Genomic DNA, 7,396 nt, shown 5'->3' with positions numbered 1-7,396 from the left:
GGTGATATTTGGCTACTATTTCTAACAGATCAAATATCTAACTAGTTGCTTTGTCGACTCGTTTGACGTCTTTCTTTAATCTGATAGTGTCAGAAAACCAAAAAGCTTTAATCTAATCTGATAGTATCGGAAAACCAAAACGATTTAGTACTATTCGTTTTTAAGACCAATGCAGGTCAAGAATACTTGATTCTGAATAATACCAGAGAAGTTCAAAATCGTATTATATATATACATGAAAAAAATAATAATTAACGCTTTAAGATGCAGACTATTCTCATGAAACCCTTCGTAGTTGAGTAAGATGTATCCACTTGACAGTGAAAGCATCAATGTGATGAATTTGAAGTTAAGCTACACCAGGCTATCACACACATCTATATGCAGTCGTAAGTTTCGAAACCTTAACAAGTTGGACTAATACAAATGGGTAACAGAAATTATAAAATGAATTAAATATTTTCTTCTGCAGTGTGAGAAAAAATGTGGAGGTAAATTCCGAGATTCAGTAACTTTTTTTATTTTTTTTATAGAATGTGTTATTTCTCTTCCATTATTATTCAAACGCGGAAAGTCGGAAAAATTGCTTTGCAGTATTTTTTCCGAATCCTTATATCCTGAATTCAAATCCCGCCGAGGTCAACCTTCTATTTCATTCTCCAAAGGTCGATAAAAAAGTACCAATAAAGTATTTGGATCGGTGGTATTGCTGTGCCTAAGCCAGAAGCCGTAATTTATTATTCATAGAGAAACAGTAGGATAGAAAAGGTAGAGGGTCGATTTGTCTTCCTTTTGTGGGTCGATAAAATACATACAAGTCACTCACCATACCTCCTTCAAAAATGTATGGTCATGTGGAAATCGATATCCTAAAGAAAGGCATTAACTTCACAATTTTTGAAGATTTCCTTCCTTTTGAGTTGGAGTGAAATCAATAATCGAACGCAAATTGGCTTACTCTTGACAAAATACGCAACGACAAAATTATTTGCTGATGCATTCCCCCCTGTTGACTGAACATCATCAGTAAGTTGCAAACGTCATAGAGTGAAGGCAATTTCTTGTCGATATGGTTTAGATTCCAAACCTGAGCTGCTTCTTTTCTCTTCCGGAATTGATGCTTCAGGAAAAGTAAGAATATATCAACTATTATTTCCTCTTCATTGATCAATAAGGGTTAACTGCCAATTTGCTAAATATTTTTGGAAAGAAGAAGTCGAGTAGAAGATGAAAATAATTTGTTTAATACAATATAATTGTGAATATAAGTAAGTCAAATAATCAATATCTCTTACATTTTTGCACAATGCTTCGAATTTGCAAGATTGGATAGAGTAGACCAAATCAACTCTACCTCAAAACTGATATTTTAAGGATCCTGAAAGATTTTAACTATGAGAGTACAATGCTGTTATATTTCAACTAAAAACGCAAAAGTAAATATTATGCATCTTTTTTTTATCTTTCTAGTCATAGAGGAAGACAGAACCCACGGCTCTTTACAGGGATTTCAAGACTGGTTGTGAATAAGGAGGAGGAATTTATCTTCAAATTGAGGACCTGGCCAGAACGTTTGCCACAGAACGCGGTTCACTAACAGCACCTTAGAAGCCAGGTGATGGTGTTAAATCGGGTGACAAAATAAGTTTATTATCTTTGTAGGCCATGACAGGATTTGAACTCAGAATCCAAAGAATAGGAGTAGCTACTGCAAGGTATCCGGTTTGGTTTTCTTACATTTCTACCAGCCCACTCTGCTTTGGATTGATACGTTTTTATCAAACCCGACAAAAGGCAAGGCAAAATTAACCTCGGCAGCGTTTGAACTCAGAGTGAATATAGTAAACACAAATAATGCGAGGCTCTAAAGCTCTAACGACTCTGCCCATTCACCACATAAATACTGGGGCTCTATAGTTTAGAAACTTGCTTCTTGATAACATGGTTTTGAGCTCGATCACGCTGTGCAGCACTTTGGGCAAGTGTCTTCTATCATAGCCTCAGGTTTGACAACCGTAAGTTGACGGTTTGGCAGAAGTGATTCATACAATAAATACCTAACTTAATAAAAGAGCAGAAGCATTGTGCTCAATTTGTTCGACTAAAATCCTTCTAGGCGGTGCTCCAACAAGGCTGAAGTCTAATGAACGAAACAGGTAAAAGAATAGAGGTTGATGGATAGTTGGATAATCCTCTGGAAAAGAGTTGCATTTATATCAGTAATTCACAATGCTTAATTTTCAGTAAACACAGGGTTTTGTTGGCGGAAGGATATTCAAAATCAAAGGGGGACAATTAGAAATAGCCTCCAATGAAATCGACTTCATCTCTGACACCCATTATGAAGCTAAGACAACAAAGTTAATAGATTCTATGTTACTGTCCAGGGTTAGTAATTGTACATCACGAACTACATACATGATAAAAATAAGAAAAGCAGGCCTTATGTTCTGCAGCTAGTTTGAAGAACAGTATAATTATTATTCATTTATTTGGAGTCTTTACTTGGCCCCATCCGAATACATACAAACCAAAAGAGAGGTAATGATCTGTTAGTATTCTTTAACCAAAACAGAAATTCGTTTTTAATTTTACTTCAATCTAATCTATCGCAAACGAAGAGGTAGCTATGCGATGAAACGTTTTAGTGTACAACGACCAGACGACCGGACAATCGCAGCCAATCGATCGATCATAATAAAAGAAGCATTGTTATAGCATTTGTTTACCTTGTAAATTATTATGCACATTTTTCGTAATGTATCTACATTTTAATGTAAAAACGGAAACGTTTGATGTGTTTCTCCAGCTTTGAATAAATAGCAATAATTGTTTCTGATATAGGCATTAGGCCAGAAATTTCGAAGGAGGGGAACAGTCAATTATATCGACCTCAGTACTTTATTTTATTGTCCGGAAAGAATGAAAGGCAAAGTTGACCTGGGCGGGATTTGAAATCAAAACATAAAGAGAACAATAAATACAGTAAAGCAGTTTCACCGACGTGCTAACAGTTGTATCAGAGTACACATGGTGTATATAACTTTTGAATGCAAACATAATCCACACTCTACACAAGACTCTCTCAATGAAATAAAGGAATTTCAAAAAATGGTAGTATAAAAAAAAACAATAACTGGCGAATCAATAATACTAACCCCATGGCTTAATTAATCAAATGTAGCAGAAAATACCTCTTCATCTCTCACCGTGCAAACGTTATGACTTACTATTGACCAGTCAGACCCAGAATGATATTTCTTGTACCTCAATGTGAATTCGAGTCGTTGAAGTTCATTGTGTTTCGAAATTTTGTCCATTCCCGCAGATTGTTGTGCTCCCTGTCGACGCATGAGTTGAAAAAGCCCGCGTTCAAAATCTCTTCATGGCTTCGTGTTTTTCGACAATATCACATGGTGTTTCCGCTGAATGTCGCGACGGTAATCAGAGAAAGAACAGGGGCAAAATCTTCCTGTTCAAATGAAGGTATAGACCCAAGCGGATACATCATATTGTTTTCTTTCTTCTATCGATGCATTAACGTCAGTTAGCACACACACAGAGCGGATGACCCTCTTGCTATAGGGCATGTCCAACGAAGTAATACGGACACTTTCACGACAAAGCAACTGGTGACTTACAGAGTGTCCTATCGCTAGCTGTCGTAAGCACTGATTTCAGATATATGTGTTCACCCTTGTTAAGAAAACTAAGTGTACCTGGTATTCAGAGAAAACTCGTGAAACCCTATAAAATACAGAATAATAATAACAGTTGATGTTAAGACAGCTAGCTGGCAGAATCATTAGCACGCCGGACAAAATGCTTAGCGACGTTTCGTTTGTCTTGGTATGCGTTTTAATTCCGCTCGAGTCGACTTTGTCTTTCATGCTTTCGGGGTTGATAATGTAACCATCTTCCCCAACCCTCAAAATTTCTACTCTTGTGCCAAAAATAAGAAAAGAATAATCATAGTTCATGTTTTTGATGGTGTTGTGGTTGTTTAGCAAGAGTTGAGCACTGAAATGGTCATTACTGAAATGCCTTTGAATCGTAGTTTGCTCGGATTTGGTGCTACACAACAGTAATAAACAACTGACGTGCATCGTATTAGCCTTGGGAATAACAGTCCCCTACTTCTTGGCTACTAAACCATAAAGGGTTATGATCAAATGTACAAGGAATTTTATTTTTTGGATTTTTCTTTAGAATCTTTTGTTCGAGTTTCTGTGAATATGCCAAATGGAAAAAAAATTGTTTAGATAAAAGAATATATCTTGTTACATATGATGGCATGTAAAAAGAGTTTCAAAACAAGTCTAAATGCAATATTCTTAAAACAAAAAAGAAGATAAAGCAAAACACATGCTGTGTTTGTAGTCCCTTGCAAATATTTTATTTTTACACCTGTTTCTTAGGTCTCTTAATGATCTAACGAAGTCTAAATATAGCTAGAAAAGGCACCAGCTGAATATTTGCCCTAGTATTTTCGTACATATGTATAAACACATACGTAATCACACATGTATATAAACATGCATATATATATATATATAAACACATACATATGTATATTTACATACATGCATATTTATTTTATTCATATAAATATTCCGATGAATATAAGCTTGCATCTCAACCACATGGTTCCGGGTTCAGTCCCGTTGTGTGACACCTTGAACAAGTGTCTTCTACTGTAGCTTCGAGCCGACCAACACCTTGTGAGTCGATTTGGTAAACTGAAACTAGAAGAAGCCCGTCGTATGTATGTTTATGTGTGTGTGTGTGTGTGTGTGTGTTTGTTTGCGTGTTTGTCCACCACCGCTTCTTAGCAACTGGTGTCGGTGTGTTTACGTCTCTAACTAAGCGGTTAGTCAAAAAAGACCGATAGAATAAGTAACAGACTTAACTAACAAAAATACTGAGGTCGATCCATTTCACTAAAAGTTCTTCAAGGCGGTGCCCCAGCATGGTCGCAGTCTAATGACTGAAATAAGTAAATGATATGTATAATAGCCCAGTGTTTAGGACTTTGCGCTCACGATCACGAGATCATGGTTTCAATTTCTGGAACGGTTGGGGTATTGTGCTCATGAGCAAACACTTCATCTTACGTTGCCCCACGATCACTTCAGCAGTTGATGTGTGGTTCACCATGCACCTTTTTCCAGGCAAAAATCCCTTGCTGTTGTTGCTGCTGCTGTCAATCGTCGTTGTCGTTGTCTGATTTGAGGCTGACTTTGGGTTGCTCTCACTTAGGTGCTATAATTAAAGACTATACCATCTTTTTCTTTTTTGCAGATCACTCAGGAGCATGGTCTCACTAGACAGTTGCCCAAAGGTTTTATGCTTCTAGGGAGTCAAATCTTAATTTATGTACGTGTTGACTGTGTATGTAGAAATCTCAGGACTGTTATATTGCTAAGACAGCTCAAAGCAGGACTTCAGTATTTAACGTGTACTTTGTCTAAGGCTGTAGATGTTATTTAAAGATTTGGTCCCAGTTTCTAGCAGGCCGAGCGACCTTGTAGGAGGTCCCTTGTTTGGCTCGAAATACACTTTATAGGGCACCCCACATGAAACTAAAAGTGCATCCCAAAATCTAACATTTTCTCTCAGTACCATGAAACATCGTTACTCATTCTCTACAGAGCTAGAGGGAGAACCACAATGGAGTATTTACTTATAGGACAGTGATGCTACTGCCGCTGCAAGCGCTGTTGCCGCTGCTAGACACAAAACACATCTTAGACATAAAGCAAGGCCATTTGACTAATGGGCAAAACAATATCAGAGCGATAGAGTTTCTAAAACTTCTTATAATTCTATTACCTTTATAACGACATCTACACCTCAAAATCACCAACCTCAAACACCTACCTTTTCTCTTCCATCATCTTTACTATCTCTCACCATCAGTTTCACACAAACCACTTCTGCTAATCCGTCTTCCCCAAAATATCAACATGCGCAGGCGTGGTAGGTGCAGGCGTGGCTGTGTGGTAAGAAGCTTGCTTCCCGACCAAAAGGTTCCGGGTTCACCGCCACTGCATGGCACCTTGTCTTCTACTACAGTCTCGGGCAAACAAAAGACTTGTGAGTGGATTTGATAGACGAAAACTGAAAGAAGCCCCCCCACACACACACACACACATATATATATAGATGTATCTATTTGTGTGTGTGCCTTTGTGTCTGTGTTTGTCACCCACATTACGCTTGACAACCGGTATTGGTGTGTCTACATACCTGTAGCCTGGTGGTTCGGCAAAAGACACCGATAAGACAAATATTAGGCTTAAAAAGTAAGTCCTAGGGAAGATTTGTTTGGCTAAGACCCTTCAAGGTGGTGCTCCAGCATGGATGCAGTCAGATGACTGAAATAAGTAAAAGAATAAAAGAATGCTTGATTTCCTTTCTTGCTAATGTTTTCATACACTAGGAGACTTACATGTTTTCGTGCTGAAATATAATTATTTATGTATATTCAGTCTAGGTATACCTGTAAAGGTCATGGACACCACCTCATGCCGCCTAACTAAGCCATGAATAAACAGACGTAAAAACTATGGCAACGTAAGTGCGAAACGTTGAGCTAAGAAACACACAAGGAAATACCACTAGGTCATGAAACACTTGACTGTCTGTCTTCTTATAATATGTGTGCATGTGTGTTTTTATACACACGTACACGTACATACACACGCGCACACGTGCACACACAACGAAATGCCAGTAAGTTTTCTAATACCTTAATCATTTGAATATTCACTTACATAATACATACATACATATATGCATGCACGCATACGTGCATTTGTGCACGCACACACTCACACAGGTTTAGTAGAGCAATCAGGAAAATAGAACTCATCCTATGAGTATATATATATATATATATTATTATTATTATTATTATTATTATTATTATCATTATTATCATTATTATTATGAGAGAGCAGTGCATGCCATCAAAGTGACACTGGGGTAAAATATACGAAGCCCATTATTATTATTATTATCATTATTATTATTATTGTTGTTGTTGTTATTATTTTCTCTTTATCACATGTTTTGTGAAGCACTTGCATGCGTAGTGGGATTGCTGCCTTCAGCCTACGGTACCATGCTATATGTTCTTTCCAGCTATCTAATACTTTCCTGTATATTCTGGCCGTGCCAAGGAGGCAAACATTTTGTAACAGTTCTACTAGGCACTCTATTCCAATATCCTTTATATTCTTCTTGATACCTTCTGATAATGTTACTAAGGACCCAACAATAATTGGCTCTATCTTCACCTTCTTCATTTTTCATAGCCAGGCTATTTCGTACTTAAGAGGGTTGTATCTATCTCTCTTTTCGCCTTCCTTCTTGACTATTTGTGGGTCAAAGG

At 37.3% G+C, this 7,396-nt stretch overlaps 1 long non-coding RNA gene across 1 annotated transcript; it reads left to right on the top strand.

Annotated features, from left to right (window-relative positions):
• The first annotated feature begins 12 nt into the window (after nucleotides 1–12).
• Nucleotides 13–2,894, top strand: LOC149128942 (uncharacterized). The gene is made up of 2 exons (XR_016240615.1): nucleotides 13–491; nucleotides 1,471–2,894. It is a non-coding gene; the product is annotated as an uncharacterized LOC149128942 (long non-coding RNA).
• The last annotated feature ends 4,502 nt before the right edge of the window (nucleotides 2,895–7,396 follow it).

The sequence above is a fragment of the Octopus bimaculoides genome, unplaced genomic scaffold, assembly GCF_046866305.1.
Source record: "Octopus bimaculoides isolate indiv1 unplaced genomic scaffold, ASM4686630v1 contig353, whole genome shotgun sequence".
Classification (NCBI taxonomy): domain Eukaryota; kingdom Metazoa; phylum Mollusca; class Cephalopoda; order Octopoda; family Octopodidae; genus Octopus; species Octopus bimaculoides.
This window is presented reverse-complemented; position numbering and strand designations above follow the sequence as displayed.